This window comes from Podarcis cretensis, assembly GCF_951804945.1.
Source record: "Podarcis cretensis genome assembly, chromosome: 11".
Taxonomy (NCBI): domain Eukaryota; kingdom Metazoa; phylum Chordata; class Lepidosauria; order Squamata; family Lacertidae; genus Podarcis; species Podarcis cretensis.
Window position 1 is genome coordinate 30,525,668 of NC_137180.1, and position 17,898 is coordinate 30,543,565.

The 17,898-nt window shown below is 40.2% G+C and overlaps 2 long non-coding RNA genes across 2 annotated transcripts in view; both read right to left on the bottom strand.

Moving 5' to 3' along the window:
- The window catches only part of LOC307226859, a 469,238-nt gene that overhangs the window by 322,432 nt on the left and 128,908 nt on the right, over positions 1-17,898 (bottom strand). The window lies entirely within an intron of this gene.
- Positions 14,943-17,881, bottom strand: LOC307226888. Its single transcript, XR_013843659.1, has 3 exons — positions 17,795-17,881; positions 17,326-17,442; positions 14,943-16,104 (listed from the first exon to the last, which is right to left on the bottom strand). It is a non-coding gene; the product is annotated as an uncharacterized lncRNA (long non-coding RNA).

Genomic DNA, 17,898 nt, shown 5'->3' on the forward strand with positions numbered 1-17,898 from the left:
TTGCACTGCAACTAAACAGTAAATGTTAGGATCAGGTCTAGATAGTTATCCACATCCTGATTGATCCTGCTAGTGTACAGATCAGACCACTGCAACGCACTGTACATGGGGCTACCTTTGGAAACTTCAATTAATCCAAAATACAGCTACTTAACAACTGTGTTCACGTATTAAAAATTATCTCATGCCCATTTTTAAGCAAATGCACAGACTGCCAGTCTTTTCGTTTCCAAAACTCAAAGTGCTGCAATTTACCTTGAAAGTTCTAAATGACTCTGGACCATATCCCTAAAGGAGTGTCGACTCTTGCTTGAACCTGCCCAAACCTTACAACCATCCCTGGAGGTCTTTTTTGAAGACCCACCTTCTCCAGCTCTCAGAAAGTAGGTTTGTGGTGTCTAAATAAAAGGCTTTCTCAGCAACAGCAGCCTGTATGTGAAATGTTTTATCCAGGAAGGCTTGTCCAGCACCAGAATTGACCTTTATATCTGCCCAGGGTTAGCAGCCTATTATCAAAGCTGGTTATTTATTAAACATTTATATTTGGGGCATTTAACTTAAGATTTAATCAGAGTAGACCCATTGGAAGTAATAAATATGACTAAGTTAGGTCCACTAATTTCTGAATAAATGTTGTTGCCTATCACCAATTTCCTCTGGTTTTTATTCACAACTTTGTGTTCTGCTAGCATCTGCAGCCTGTCTATCAAATTTTATTTGTATTTATTGCTATTTTATGTGAGCTGCCCTGGGCATTTTTAAAAACCAAATATACATGTTTTAAATACTAAATGAATAATAGAATTCCATTTCTAAGAACAGTGGTTTTTTGAATGAAAAACTATTTCAGAATAATTACTATACGGAAAATCATAAATCAGCCATAGTCTATTATAAAATTGAAGAAATGGTTAAGAATTACTGGTAAAATTACCAAGAAATGTGTTATTTCTATTGATTTGTGGTATTGTGGAGAATAGTAAGATCATGAATTAATTAACAAATCTATAGTGTTAAGACAAGTAAAATTTGTCATCCTTGCTATGCAGTTTAGAGTCAGTTAATGTTATACAGGATGTATGAATACACAGAAAAGTGGTGAAATAAGTTCCTATTTTCATATGGCAGCTAAGAAAAGAAGAGGAAGACATGATAAGCGGGGAGGAAAAGGGCCTCAGGCAGTTATAATAGCTGAGGATATCAAAACTGTATTTTAAAAGACCTGAAGGAGTTTGAGAAAAGAAAAAGTAAGAAAGTAAAGGAGCGAGTAGGAGAAAGAACAGGTAAAAAAAGGTATAATTTCAGAAAAACAGTTGCAGTAAAGAGATAAAATGTTTTAGGGAAAGGGATCCATTAACTGCTGGTGGTACCGTAATTAAGGAGGTTCAGTTCCCATAGGTTGTTTTCAACTGACTAAATCCATTTTAAACCTTTGCTTTCCTTTTCCTCCTTCCCTTCTGTATCTCTTCTTTTTAATCTGTAAACCTGAGGACATGGCATGGTCTGTCTGTCTCTCTCAAAAATGGGCATAAGCAGCTTTAACGGGACTATAAACTGACCAGCTAAGAAAATGGCTATCTAGAAAAGGGAAAACCACGCAGCTCTGCTCAGAAACCCACGAGTGTTTTGCAATCAGGAACTCTGAGCAGCCACAAATACCCTTGCTAAATCAGGGTTGTATAACCCTAATATGATACAGATGGTTTTGTTTTAAGTTATACCCCTAGTATTTGTGTCAGCTGCCTTGTCTAATTTTTAAGAGTTTAAGTGAATAAATATTTCTCATATATATATATATATATATATATATATATATATATATATATAATTGTACCGAATGTTTGCATTGTGGACCAGTAGTCTAGCAGTAAAATTTAATTATTTGAAAATATGCTAATGAGGATAAAAAAAGATTTATAAAAGGTGGAGGATCTATAAAGAAATGCATGGATATGTTTTAGCCCATTCTGTGGTTAAAATGAAAACTTAATTGTCTGGGTACTTCTGGACACTGGGAAAGCTTTTGACAGACTTAAATAGCCCTTTTTATTATATCCCTTTACCAAATGTAACATGGGAATAATTTTATTTAATATAAATGTATAATATAGTGCAAGGGCTTGGGCCAATGGTTTCCCTCAAAAAGATTTACACTTGGCAGAGACCAAAAACAGTATTGCCCATTATTACCCTGACTTTTCACCACGTCTATAGAACTTATTTTACAAGTGTTTGTGTTCCTCTCTGTTCTCCATAGTTGGGCAAGGAATCTCTTTCCAGAAGGAAGCCTTCTTGACTTTTCTAATCCTTGAGACTAACTAACCTTTTTGAACTTCACTGTACTTTTTCTCATCTGTGGTATCCATTCTAGCTGACCTATTGTTGCAATATTAAATAACCTCCAAATATTTTGGAAAGAGATTTGACCCTTCTGACTTTTCCTTTAAAATGCTTTTCAATTAGTCTTCTCTTTATTATTATTATTTTCCTCATCTGAAGTCAAATGTGACTGTGTTGGGTCACTGTTTTCAGATGGTTCAATAGTACATCTCACATTAGGACTTGGGTGCCACTTAGGACTAGGTCATACCCGCACACACTGGTCAGTTCCATGGACAATAATTTCTAGGACAATAATTTAGAATCAAATAGAATTATGAATGCAAGAAGACTGGTCGATCTCTACTGAAATGAATGGAAAAATCCCAGGCCTGCAATAGTTCCATGGGCAGTGATCAGGCGATTAGGTTCTGGATCAGGGCATTTAAGTTTGCCAAAATGTTATTGACGGGGGGGGGGGTGTTAAAAAAATAGGGGGCAATTTGCTTTATGTAAAACAAAATATACAACTCAACCTACTTGGCAAAAAATCTTTCTCCAATTGGCAGGGGCAGGGTGGGGTAAAACAACCCTCTGAAAATTGGATTCTTCTTCAGAGATGATTTTTTTTTCCCATTTTTGTCTTTTAAAAAACAAACAAAACCCAGCCACAGATCCAAAGGGTGATTTGGATGCTCCCAAGTGTCCCATGCCCCTATTGGGACAGAATATACATGGGAAAGATGCTTCTCTATGACACAGCATTGTCACAGGACATTCTTAGGAAATGATGGCTGCCCCGATTGGTCACAAGATGAGCAACTATATTTCATCCTAAGATATACTCTGGGAAATGTCATAACATAGCTTTATTCCTCAGTATATCAGGAATGTGACTGGGCTTCTAAGAGCAACCAAGTCATCACTTGAGGTGGCAGCAAGACCTTTTTCGCTACCTTCTATTTAAAAGGCAAGTAACAAAATATCTAACATTTGGAAGTCTGCCGGTCTCCCCATCTCCAGGCTACTAGATAATTCCCTCCACCTTTGAGAGAATGGACAATCCTGTGAAAAGATGGGATATTCAACCCAGCTTCAGTTTACCTAGACCTGGATCCCAAAAAGATTTGAGGGGAGCTATACACATGCTTCTGCTCTGAGGCCTTCCTGTATTTGTTTGTTTGTTTTTTACTGCAAATCCATTCTGGAAACGTCAGGGACATATAATAACCAACAACGTATAGCATTCACTTGGCAACAGTTATCCCATCAGAGTGCATCAAACATGGGAAACAGAGCCATTTCCTGGCATTGTTGAAAGACCAGTACCATCAGGCTCCTCTCCCTGAACTGTTTCCATTAGTACTGCTTCAAAACCTGTTCTCTAATTTTTCACGTTTTCTTCTTCCACAAAAAGGCTTCCATTGTTATGCCTTTCTGCACTTTAGAATTTCGGGGGGGGGGGGGAGGTTGAGCTTTGTGAACCTTTACAAAGTGGCTAAGAGTGGCATGGTTTTTCTCTTTCATTTTTCTGCAAAATATTTCCTCAACACTCTGAAGGCTCCTCAGCTGCCTGGACTTCCTGATTCAGATAAGTCCCATAGGAGGAGTTACCTCATGGTGTCCTCCCTTGGGCTTTAACTGAAGAGGATAAAGACTGGCTTCCAAGTGCCTGAGACTGATGTACTCACTGATTTTGTGTTTAAGGGAAGACCTTCCTTAAAAACAAGAAAGAATAGTTGCCATGTGCAGGTGCCAGATTTCCCTCACTCACAGAAATGCTCAGCTGAGGACATCCAGGGGCTTTCAGGAAGGCTACAAAGTGCAAACCTCTAGAGATAGGATTTGCAGAATGAAGGAAAGGAACACTCAAATACATCTGAGCCATGAGAATTTCACTGAAATTTTCCCACCCCTTTGATAATGTCCATGCTTCTTTCTTACTAATTGACAGAGAAAAGTACAAAAAGGTACCTACGTAGTTTCTGCTGGTCACTATGAGAACTACTTTGTAAACTGAAGACGTGGTGCCTGAGTTTGCTTATTTTCCTCACCCCTTTTTCCTGTTGTGTCAAGCCTTTTAGACTATAAGCCTGCAGCCAGGTACTATCTGCTTTTTATTTCCTTTTTGTAAGGTCTTTTGGAAGCTTTTTCAGCTGAACACAGAAATAAACAGATTTCATACTAACTGGAAAGCTGCAGTATGCACAGAAGCACTTGGACCTAAGAAGCTCTGTGGAGCTCACCCTAAACAGATAAATGTCAAAAACTGCAGCAAATTGAGGTTAGTTTTATTGTTCTTCTGGAAGGACTATCAACATTTGATGGCAAATGTTGGCAATTTCTTGTTTCTGACATTCATAGTAATATATCACAGCTGAAATATGTTTACTTAGCTTATGATTAACAGAACTCATAGAAGTGTTTTCAGAATGGAATGTTTGATAAAACTCATTTGAAATGTACAATGGAGAGTATGAATTTACATTTTAACTGGCAGAATATACAGAATCTCTGTAGCTATTCATCTTTATGTGGCTTACTGTGTCAAACAAACTCTTTATTCGGTTTTCTAGTTTTGTATGTGGGTGCCAAGCAAGACTGGTTTAATTAAGAGAATATGGAGGTTTACTTCAAAGGCCTTCAAAGAAATACTTGGGATCTGAAGGACTTGTGTGAGTGTGGATGGGCTTTGAGATCTTCTGAGAATACATTTCTCTTCATCCTTCCACCTCCACAGGAATACTTGGTTAGGACAAAAGAGATGGCCTTCTGGGTGACTGCTAGATTGCAGAACTCCCTTTCACATGAGGCAAATTTGGGCCCTCCTCTGATTTCCTTTTACCAACCGACAAATATTTTTGTTGTTCTGAAAGAACTTTGGCCACCAACTGACTGTTGTGGATAAATCTTCCAGGCATGGGTGTTGTATGTCTGCTTTTAAATGGTTTCAAGAGTTTTCACTGCTGTTTGAATATGGTTACTTATTGAATGTTTTTTTTTAAAAAAAAATATATATTATATTTTTAGTTTGATCTGTGAGCCACCTTGGGTCCTGCAATGGGATAAAGGTAGGGTGTGTGTGTGTGTGTGTGTGTGTGTGTGTGTAAAATACCACACCCAACAATTAAACAGCTGAACATCTCTCAAGAGCACTTAGGAAGCAGGACTGCTATTTCTCATAGCTCCAGAGTCAACACTTTGGTGTTAGAAAGACTTTCCAAATTCGCACAGCAGACAGCTGAGTCCAGCTGTCATATTCTAAAAAGAATGCATTTTCCAAGTGAGATTGAACGTAATCATTGTTAGTATCTGCTTTAATGTACATCCTCATTCGTATGCATTTTTTCTCCTAAGGGGATTCACACAGCGGGCAGGATTAATATATTTGCTAAGTTTCTATACAGAGAGCTCGCTTTCTACTGCAATCTTCCTTTTCGTAGGACAATTTGTGGGACTCCATGATATGCTGCTTGCGCTGTTTGCACTCAGATGACTGGAGACTGAATTTCTATTATGCAAGTGCCTTGGAAACCTTGTGGTTTTCAATAAAGATTGTTCTCTCACAGCACAGCAGATTTGTTATCCTTTAGATCATTTTAGGCAGGTTTAGCTTTGAATGGACATGGCAGGATCTGACAATATAAAAAAGTATCAGGAGGAAGAGCATGTAGAGCTAGATGATGAACAAGTCACCCTACAGAGCCCAGGAAAGAAACAAAATGGTTGTGCATTATTGTAAACAAAAGAGTTCAGTTATATTTTCAGTGTATATTTTAAGAATATTTGCTTGTCTTGTTCACAAAATATCTGGCTTGTGGATTTTTGTTCAAATGAGCAATCCTATTTGCCATCATTGCTTAACAAGCCAGATATTTTGTGGAATCTTTGGGCTGGTTAACAGGGCAAGCTGGAGAACCTGTATCTCACACATGCACTACCTCTTGCTGAGAAGCCCAGATTTATGTATGTGCTGCTTGTGTGCAAATCCTACATGTGAGCAAGCAAGTTCTGCCCCTTCATTGCTAAACCCTGCCTGCACAGCTGTCCCTGTCTGGGAGCATCCATGAGTATAGGAGACTCCTCCCTTACAGAATTGGCCAACTTTTGCAGAGTGATGAGGATAAGTGTCATGGAAGGTGTGTTAAGTATAATTGGTTTGGCACAAAAATGGGAAAATACCTGTGTAGTAATTAAGGTTTAAAATAGAAAATGGCTAAATGTGTTTGGCTAATATGGGAATTTTCCACAGTAGTTTTCTAAGGGACTCTGAGCTCTTGCCGAGTTGATAATTAACTAGTTGTTGTTTCCTGCTAGCTAACACGTGAATATAGGGTTGTCATATTTCAAGAGGTAAAAAAAAAGCTTTTTTAGTCCAATTTCCCAATAGCTTCACCACTGAGCCAGAGCCAGAACCAGAGCCTGGGTTGCCAGAGCCCAAGTCACCAAAGAGTAAGCCCAAGGCTGGGTCAACCGCACCCAGAGCCACGCAAACAAAATTTAAACCCAAAATCCAGGATATTTGTTTTAAAATGCAAAACCTCGGATGGGCATGTAGGATCCCGAAAAGAGGACATGTCTGGGAATTCCCAGACATATGGTAACCCTACGTGAATGAGTAACCTTAGATCATGTGACAAAGGTATTTGCTTGCACATCTCCATTTTGAAGAGAGTTGTCTTTGAGTCTTAGTCTTTTATCCCAAGACTGTGGAGCGAGGATGTAAATGAAACTCTCAAGGAAAACAGCTCCAGGCAAAATGGTTGCAGTTAGAGAAATATCTTTGCTTATAGGTCTGTTTGGATTATTTCATATTTTATAAGATGCTGAGCCTTTGCTGGACAGTACAAGATATTGTATGCATGTTTTATGTATGTTTCATATTTTAATTCTGTTTTAAAGACAGTTTTGTAAGTAAAACTGAATAATACTGGGTCTGGACAATGCTTTATTTCCAAAAGGAGTCAGTTCCTATGCTTCAAGTCACTTCAAACTGCACAAAATTAATATCTGCAATAGGGTTGAACTTTCATCCTCACTTGTCCTGCTCATTTATGTGATTTACATGGAAGCAAAACAACCCAATATGGCTGCAGGCTGGTTTTTCAAGTGAAAGAGAATCTAGCAAAGACAAGTAGGATCTGTCAAGTGGTCAGAATGTTAGACTATGTAGGACTATGGTTCAAATCCTCATTTTGCCATAAAGCACCCAGGGTGACCTTGCTGCAGTTCATCTCACTCAGTCTAAGCTGTCATTGGTTCTTCTGAAAACTGCACTGTTTAGACAGGCCTTCACAATATAATAATAATAATAATTTATTATTTGTACCCCGCCCATCTGGCTGGGTTTCCCCAGCCACTCTGGGCGGCTTCCATAAAAACCAAAAATACACTAAAATATCACAGATTAAAAACTTCCCTGAACAGGGCTGCCTTAAGATGTCTTCTGAATGTCAGGTAGTTATTTATCGCTTTGACATCTGATGGGAGGGCATTCCACAGGGCAGGCGCCACTACCGAGAAGGCCCTCTGCCAGGTTCCCTGAAGCTTTGCTTCTCGCAATGAGGGAACCGCCAGAAGGCCCTCGGCGCTGGACCTCAGCGTCCGGGCAGAACGATGGGGGTGGAGACGTTCCTTCAGGTCTACTGGGCCGAGGCCGTTTAGGGCTTTAAAGATCAACACCAGCACTTTGAATTGTGCTCGGAAACGTACTGGGAGCCAATGTAGGTCTTTCAAGACCGGTGTTAATGTGGTCTCGGCGGCCGCCCCCAGTCACCAGTCTAGCTGCCACATTCTGGATTAGTTGTAGTTTCCGAGTCACCTTCAAAGGTAGCCCCACGTAGAGCGCATTGCAGTAGTCCAAGCGGGAGATAACTAGAGCATGCACCACTCTGGCGAGACAGTCCGTGGGCAGGTAGGGTCTCAGCCTGCGTACCAGGTGGAGTTGGTAGACAGCTGCCCTGGATACAGAATTGACCTGCGCCTCCATGGACAGCTGTGAGTCCAAAATGACTCCCAGGCTGCGCACCTGGTCCTTCAGGGGCACAGTTACCCTATTCAGGACCAGGGAGTCCTCCACACCAGCCCGCCCCCTGTCCCCCAAAAACAGTACATCTGTCTTTTCAGGATTCAACCTCAATCCATTAGCCGCCATTCATCCTCCAACCGCCTCCAGGCACTCACACAGGACCTTCACCGCCTTCACTGGTTCTGATTTGAAAGAGAGGTAGAGCTGGGTATCATCTGCATATTGATGGACACCCAGTCCAAACCCCCTGATGATCTCTCCCAGCGGCTTCATATAGATGTTAAAAAGCATGGGGGAGAGGACGCAACCCTGAGGCACCCCACAAGTGAGGTCCCAGGGGTCTGAACACTCATCCCCCACCACCACTTTCTGAACACAGCCCAGGAGGAAGGAGCAAAACCACTGTATAACAGTGCCCCCAGTTCCCAGCCTCTCTAGACAGTCCAGAAGGATGTTATGGTCGATTGTATCAAAGGCCGCTGAGAGATCCAGCAGAACTAGGAAACAACTCTCACCTTTGTCCCTAGCTCGCCGGAGATCATCAACCAGCACGACCAAGGCAGTTTCAGTCCCATGATGAGGCCTGAATCCTGATTGGAAGGGATCCAAATGGTCCGCATCCTCCAGGCGTGCCTGGAGTTGTTCAGCAACCAAGCGCTCAATCACCTTGCCCAAGAATAGAAGATTTGAGACTGGGCGATAGTTGGCCATACTGGCCGGGTCTAAAGATGGTTTTCTAAGAAGCAGTTTAATGACCGCCTCTTTCAGCGGATGTGGGCATGTTCCCTCACAGAGGGAAGCATTCACCACCCCGCAGAGCCCATCGCCCAGCCCTTCCCGGCTTGCTTTTATTAGCCAGGATGGGCAAGGATCCAGGAGACAGGTGGTATGATTTCCAGCCCGCGTTAAAACAACTAGAACTTATTGTTGGTTTAATTATGATTTATATATATTTATATTTTGGTTTTATTACATTTTGTTAGCCACTTTGTTATGTTTTATGAATGAGCAAATAATACATTTTCAAAAGCTTCTCAAAGGCCATCTTAAAATGCAAATAACCAACGTACAAGAACAGGTCCCAGCTATCTCTTTTGAACAAGCATAAATTTATTAACAGACAAAAGTGGGGGCCAGCCCCCCAGTCTAACATGGTAGCTCAACAGTGATGTTCTTGTTTTAAAATGAATAATTCTGTGTTCTAAAATATGTACTGCTCAAGTTAATGATGCTGAGCTAGACACTCAGATGTTTAATTTATTTTATTGTTGGTTTAATTATCTTTAAAATGTTTTCAGTTGTTTTTATTCATAATTGTAATATTTATTGTAAACTGCTTAGATGTTTTACTGCAATCAAGTGGCAGATACACCTTATGAAATAAAATAAGCAAATAAAATGTTTTTAAATCTGCATTTTGGACTTGCACATTATTTTCTCTATCTGATCTGGGCCTCTAGAACTGCTCAGGTACAAAACTGCTATCCTCTCCCCGTCGCCTCTCCCCACCTGTTTACAATCTGCCTTACAGTGAAGCAAATTTGCTTTGATAGTTCATTGTCTTGAATTTGCAATGACCTGCTAGCAGGAATGCCGAAACAGTGAGGAAATTATGGGAATAATTTGACAGCAGGTAATCAAAACCATCCTCCAATTGTTTCATCCTGTTTTTTTAAAAAAGGGATGCAACCTCCAAAGACCAGCCTGCGAGCCTTTGCCCTCCTAGTTGTGCAAAAAAATATTAAAATCCTATTGATGCTCAAAGGCATTTTATCAACTGCAGAAATTAAGAGTCAGATGCAGAGGATGTTTTCCTATTTAGGGGGACTCCTGCTTGTTTGAATAGGTTTCATGTGGTGACTCTTTTGAAGCCAAGAACTTCAAAGCAGATTGCTGACTTCCAGTGGGATAAGCACTTAATACAAGAGTGGGAAGGTGAAATTATTACTATGCAGTCAAGCTAGACTTATCCTTTCTTCTAAGCAAAGCAAGCAGAACCTTTTCCTGCTATGTCCCACAGTTCTACAAGGGTGGCAACAAGAGTCAACAAGATGTCTGCGGAAAGGTGCAATGGAGTGGAACAAAAAACTGAATAAAAGTTTTACAGTATTTATCAATTCTCTGTAGCCAGTATTCATTTAAGAGGAGAAATCCCATCATTCCCAGCAAGAAGCAGTCAGAAAATATGAGCAAAGAACACTATTCCACACTTGATACATATGCCACTCTGAACAGTCACATCACATAGGACTTCTCCACACATTTGCTGTTCCTTAAAAAAAAAAAAGAATTTAACTGCCCCTCCCACAGCTACTCTTCACTGATTTTTTTTCTGTCTTCAGACATTTTAATTTAGTCTACTTAGTTTGATTCTTCAAGAAAGTGAAAGGAGCCTATCGAAACAAAATAGAACCACCTCTTAAGGGTTTTTTGTTTTAAAAATGTAGGCATTTAGGCCACCGGTCTGTACACAGATGGATTTGGGGATCATAGCTTGTTAATCTGCTGCAAAGCTCTGTTTGGTGGGAAATGATTCGTTGCCAGTGAGGACCATTCTGCATGTGTGTAAAGATGTAAAGAAAATTGAAATATGTTTTAAAGCAAGGTTTATTTTTAGGTATTAACAGACCTTTTAAAGAAAAGAAAGAAAAGCTCTTCAGGATACAGGCCTATACACAAGTACCTGGCAATAACTCCCATTAAATTCAGTAGGCTTACTTCTAAGAAGACAGCAGATAGGAGGATACTGTTAAAATGCTAATTATTGGACTTTTCATTAGCAGAGCCATTCTTCTATGGACACTGCCTTTACGCATGGACACAATTGGCCAGTTCAAATCCAAAGCTACAAGCATCCCATCACTCCCTGTGGACCGGCTGAAGCTGATGACAAACAGACAGTTGCATGGGAAGCTTCAGACACCCCAGACCCGAGGTCATAACCACCATCGCCACTTGAGAATGGTATGTGGTCTTTATGGTCACAGAATGAAGTAAAAATCAGCAGGCAGATTCCTCAAAGGGCCACATAAGCACAGGCAGGCAAGGATAACAGGGAGAAGAAAACATAGATGACTGAAAAAAGGAGCTAAGGGCTTTCTGGAGTGGAGGCAAACAGGTTGTACTATGCAGTTATAAACCTAAACGACATCCTCTGATTTGGGGTGAGAAAGATGAGGGGCACTTTGGGGAGTAGCTTTGAGGCTGAGGGGTGGGGCTTCAGAGAGCAGGAGGAGCTTGCTCAGGGCTTCATTGGACTGGATTAGGAGACCTCACAGGGCAGAATCAGACTGCAGGCTGGCGCTCGCCATCCTCTTCTTAGGGAATTAAAGGTCTGAGGAGCTCAACCATTCACATGTGTATGCTGGTTTAAATATGCAAGGCCAATGCACTGCCTTACAAATTCTGGAAGTTTTCTGTGGAAAAGGAGACTGCATTTCCAGTGTTCATAATCAAGATTTGTCTCTATTCAGATCATGCCAATCACGGGTAAATGTAAAACTAATTGACAAACTACTTAAGTACGCACCGAAGGTTTAAGCTCATTTAGCTCCATTTACCTAAGAAGAACTAAATCAGATTAAATGCAAGTACTTCTGCCGAAAAGGGCTTGAAATAGTAGGTTGCTCGTATTTTAAACCTTAACGTAATATAAGAAAATAGCATAAGGCGCTTTCTCAAAGAAATGCTGCGATTAAAAATAGTTACAAAGCAGAAAATGGGAGAATACATATGAAGTATCATTCACAGCTAATGAGTTAAAAAGATACCACAGTGCATTTATAAATCACTATACAGTACCATGTAGTTTATTTAAATTCGCTGTGCCTCATTATAACTGATCTATGCACCTTTTGGTCCGAGTTGATTAGGAATGCTGTAGCTCAGAATAGCTTTTAATTCAGCGAAACATGGTCTGACCTTTACCATAATCCTGTGTGAAGCACACTATAGTTTAGACATTAATAATGATGCTACCTCTTCTTTATACTCATAAGATGCTCCTTTAAAAATTTTGTGTTATTAGTTAACATGCACAAGACAATTTATCAAAACCAAATTATCCTTCTGTGTATAACTACAGTACTTAATTCCAAGTTCTTCATCTCTCATAACTATTACCCACTCTTTAAAAATGCTAAAAACTAAAATATAATAGTGCTGTGCTAGAGTAATAAGTCACAGATACATACTTACCAGCTCCCTATGGATTTCCACCGTATGCGATTAAGAGACGTGTGCAACATGATGAACGTATTACAAGCTCAAGCATCTCTTGTGTGTGACCTTTGTCTTCATATTTAAGTATAACATTTCCTTAAACCACCTTCTGGTAACTCTGCCAGCTAACTAATGATTCCTTCTATTCTAAGTCACATTAAGCCTCAAATTCTGAGCTGAAGATGGAAAAAAAGGAAGCCACACACTAAACGACTGTTGCATTGGTTTGCTGAAAGCAGACTCAAAACTAAAAACATTGTGTTTTGCATTAGATTGAAGCAAGAGACATCTCTGCAGATCTGACTTTGAACACAAGACCATTCTTAATCATTTTTATTGGGTTTATATCATCTTCCAGAGATGGAGCAATTTACCAGATCCAAAGCATATTGACCATGCATACTAAAGATGGGGAATCTGTGGCTCTCTAGATATTGTTGGACTTCAACTCACAACTGTCTTAGTCAGCATGGCCAATAGTCAGGGATGGTGAGAGCTGTAATTCAACATCTGGAGGGCCACATGTTCCCCTTTCTTGATGTAGACTGCAGAAAGAAAACCAGAATTCCCTGGAAACATTCAAGTAACAACTACCTTTCAAAAATATATTCTTAACCCACTGGAGCAGGATGGGGGGGGGGCAGTAAAAAGAGAACTATGTGAATCTCCTTGCATTCTTCAAGTGTTATTTTTCATCTCATTCCTACTTAACACATTACTTTTTGTTGTGTTGATGTATTGTATGTCCCACTTGCTCAAAAAATCTTTGTGGCTAAACACTTCCATGGCCAACTGCTCTAAGGCACCAGCATCTTGAAATGTTGCCTTTCTGTCATCATGACCAGAACATACATTTACCCAGTCTATGAGAGGGTAGTTGAAGTCACCCATTATTACATCATTGCCTACTTTTATGCTGCTTTGATTTTGTTCTCCATCTCAAATCTATCCTGGACGTTTTGGTCAGGGGTTAATAGTACATCCTAGTACAAATTTACTCTTGGGGCCCAGTATTGTCACCAACATCAGTTCTGTGGAGGAGGCTGCCGCTCTTGGGATTTCTAGCTCGCTTAACTCTGCGTCCATTTTTTGACATATGGGAGTCACCACCAGTATGCCCTTACCTGGTCTTTCCTACAAAGCTTATATCCTGAGATAGCTGCATCCCACTGGTTCTCTTGATTCCACATATCAATGTTTTCTCTTAAAACCAAGTTTTCCAGCTCACTCGTCTTGGCTCAGGAGCTTATAGTCTGAGTATATGGACAGCTATACAGGCTGTGTGTCTCCAAATGTCTCTGGCCATGTGCATGTTACTGTTTGGTCTCTTTGAATTACTATTATGTCCCTCTGCACTTTCATTGCCAAGATCTACACTTTCCCCATTTAAACCATCACAAACATTTCACTGTCATCTCTTGGGGACAATTTACCCTGAGCTGGTCCTCCTCAGCTATCATTGGGCAATCAGCTTAAAAGTTGCTCTGCCACCACACTTAAGTATCAAGCAGTCTGGTTCCTTCCCAGTTCAAATAAAGCACGTTCCTTGTCCCCAAACATTCCTCAGTGCCTAATAAATTCAAACCCCTTGTTCCAACACCACCATCTTGTCAATGCATTGAGGCTCCTCTGCTTTGCCTGCTTAGCTGGCCCTGCCCATGGAATGGGTAGCATTTCAAATAAAGTTATCTTGAAGGTTTTGGTTTTCAGCCTCCTTCAATAAGCAAAAATTGCCTCCATTCTTCTAGTAAGGGGACACAGAAGCACTTTCTGTGAGCAAAACTCTACTCATAGGATCATAGGATCTGGCCCATTGGCTTGAACTAAAGCAGCATCTCAGGCTTGGCAGCCAAGTAATAGTCCATTCATGAAATGCAGACTCAACATGCATTGTCCACTACCACTAATCTGCTCCATGTACGTGAATTTCAACATCCATACAGAGCTCAACTATCCAGAACAGCATCAATCTCAGGATGAAGTAACTTCTGAACCAGTCCTCGGAAACCTGCCATTTAAGTTATTTGAAAACTGTAAAATGTTTTTAGTTTTGGGCAAAAAGGCTAAACCCAAAATATAGGCCAATCCTACATCAATTAGGATTTTGTGTGACGTTAAGTGTGAGCTACTCATGACCAGCATGGCCAGATGGAGATATGCAAAAAGTATTAAATCGAAACAAGTCCAGCAGAATGCAAGCCGCGTATTATACAAAACCCCATATTTTGGTTTTTAAATATTTTGCAATAGTGTGATTTAATACACCCCACTTTTAAATGCATCAGAGGAAGGAAAATGCCTGAGACCAAGCACTACTTGGTGGGAGCTCTTATTTCCCCTTAAGTGAGAAACTGCAGAGACCACAATGCAATGGCAAAAGCAGCTTAAACATTCTTACATTAAATTCTTAGAAAGATCCTCTCCAGCTTCTCCTTTGCACACAATCAATGGATTACTTAACACAAAAGGTCAGTTACCAGCTCCTTCTTTCCTTTTCAGACTTCTTAAATGAGCCTCAAGATGGTACAGAAATATTTAACCAATGATCTCCTGAGTTTGGGAATTGTGTGTTTAGTGAAGAAAAAAGAAAAAAAAAGGAAGAAAAAGCTATAACCTTTTACTGAGTATATACAGCACTTGTGATGAGGAGAGCTGAATTTTCTTCAAGGAGTAGGTTTACAGAGAGACTGCAGAAAGCAGCAGCCTCCTTTATTGCTCTTTGATTGAGAAAGATAAAATATTTCAGTATTCATAGATATTTCAAAGTACTTACTGTTTGGAAACTTGCCTGAATGCTTCGTGATTAAAAACAAGGGGTTGGATCCTGCGATCATGTGAGTAGTGTACAACTTACAGGAAAAGGTTTTTCCCCGTCACCCCCAAAATGGAAATGGGAAAAGCTCCTGAATATCTGCTCTTCTTCTGGAGGGTTGGGGTTAGAGAAGGGGGAGAAACTCACTTTGGTTTGTGTTTTAATGCAGGCTGTTTAATTCATAACAATGTGCAAACCGAAACATGGTTATCTGCAGTTCTCTGACTTTTGCAATGCAGTTCTCCTACCATAAAATGTATCCACTGGGGAAAGTGTACACTTGGAAAAGGTGTGTGATTGGTGAAAATAACATTTTAAATGCAATAATTTGTAACTTAAGACACATGTGAAAATGTGTGTGTCAGGAGAAATGCGCCTTACATTTCTGGCAAATTTTTGTGAGGATTTTTTTTTTAAAAAAATTGCAAACTGTTGCAGAAAGGGGGCAAACCGAAGTAAAGATAGGAAAAATGAGAAACAGAACAAACAGAATTGACAGATCCACACACACACCCATCCCTCCTAAGTATGGCAGAAGAGAAGGTGGAAACATTTATAATATATTTCATTTGCCCCTCCTTCAGGTTCTTCTGGTCAAAACTGCCAGGCAAATTAGATACTGAAGTTTCATGGTCCAGTTGTGAAAGAAAGGAGGAAGGATGCAGAAGGAAGAGGTGTGTTGGCAGGAGGTAAACTTCCTCTGTTTCTTCTCCTCCCGGCCCATCTGGTTTGAGGAAAAGAAAGGAGTAGTTCACTGGTGACACGAGTTTAGAGAAGCACAAAACTACCTAAGGCATGCTCAGCTTATTCCCAGGAAGAATAAAGTTGCATCTCACCCCAGGGAGCTTCTACTTGGGATTGCCAGAAAGGTAGCTAAGTGTTAGACTAACAGGCATTCAGTTCAAATAGAACCAGATTTGTCTTAATGTTCTTTGTCTTGATTTGTATGATGTTCGCTGAGGTTAACATAACTCAATGGATTCTATCATCATCATCATTTCTATACTGCCCTTCATCCAAATCACAGAGCAGTTTACAATAAAAAACACAACAATACATAACATAATAAGGCCTGGAAGAAGAGAGATGCTATTGCCAGATGACTAATAATAATAATAATTTTATTATTTGTACCCCACCCATTTGACTGGGTTTCCTAAGCCACTCTGATAGATATGTAATGAATGTGCCAGGCAAGGCTCCCTAGGGAGAGCATTCCACAAGCAGGGAGCCACTGCAGAAAAGGCCTATTCTTGTAGTGCTGCACAGAAGTGTCCTATATCTGGGAATGAGAAAGGAATCAAATGGCAAAAGCATTGTTCAAAGTAAATAGTTCTCAGTTGTTGACAGGTAGCATGTGCACTACTTTGAAAGATGCTTTCACTGAATAGTACAGTGGTACCTCGGGTTACATATGCTTCAGGTTAAATATGCTTCAGGTTACAGACTCTGCTAACCCAGAAATAGTACCTCGGGTTAAGAACTTTCCTTCAGGATGAGAACAGAAATTGTGCTCTGGCGGCGCGGCAGCAGGAGGCCCCATTAGCTAAAGTGGTGCTTCAGGTTAAGAACAGTTTGAGGTTAAGAACAGACCTCCGGAACGAATTAAGTACTTAACCCGAGGTACCACTGTATAGCAGACAAGTTTTGCAGCAGTAACAAACAGGCTTGGTCAACTCCTATCTGGCTAGTTTCCAGAGCTTGCACTTAATTTTAGCTTTAATGTTAAAATATTGCCTAATCAATGCTGTGGTGCAGCTACCTAAATCTCTCCCTGGCCACCGCCATTTCCATATTCCTACATGCTAGCATTCCCATTAGTCCCTGAACTGCCATTTTGCACTTGTGTCTTTGTGCTCTCAAGGCCATAATGGGCAGTGGCTGCTGATCTCAAATCCATTCCTCCTTGCCCCCACCCCCAAAGGCAAGGGTACTCAGTTCCCACCTTGTCACAAATTGTCTTGCCTGCTATCTGTCCTTCCTTGCCTGCCATCCATTCGACTCTGTTGTTTCTTTCTTATTTTTATTGCAAAATCCTCAGTTATGATTAACTCTGTTGCTTCTGAGTTAGAAAAAGACACACATAAAGACACATTCTGAGTGGCAAGGGCAATTCCAACCAAAATGCGCCCCCCAACCAAAACCTGGTAAAAACATAATAACTTTTTAATTTTTTTTGTTTGTTTTTATTATTTATTATACTTAATTCAAAAGTTACAATACAGCTTAGTCCACTGCCATAATATTACAGAATGATCACTCTAGTCCTCAATCCCACATCACTGTCAAGCTGGCTCGCCAAATACCCTAAACAGGAACTGAACTACCAATCTGGTTGGCTAGACATTTTCAATCAATATATCAATAACTGTTTGCCTGCAGTAGAAGATGTTAAATTTATTCAACTACTTCACCTTAATCTATCAATCAATCTGAGAAAGGTTTTTCTTTATATGCAAAATTTGCTTATGTTCAACAAATGGACACAAAGCATGTAAAGGACCTGAAAGTACGAGCA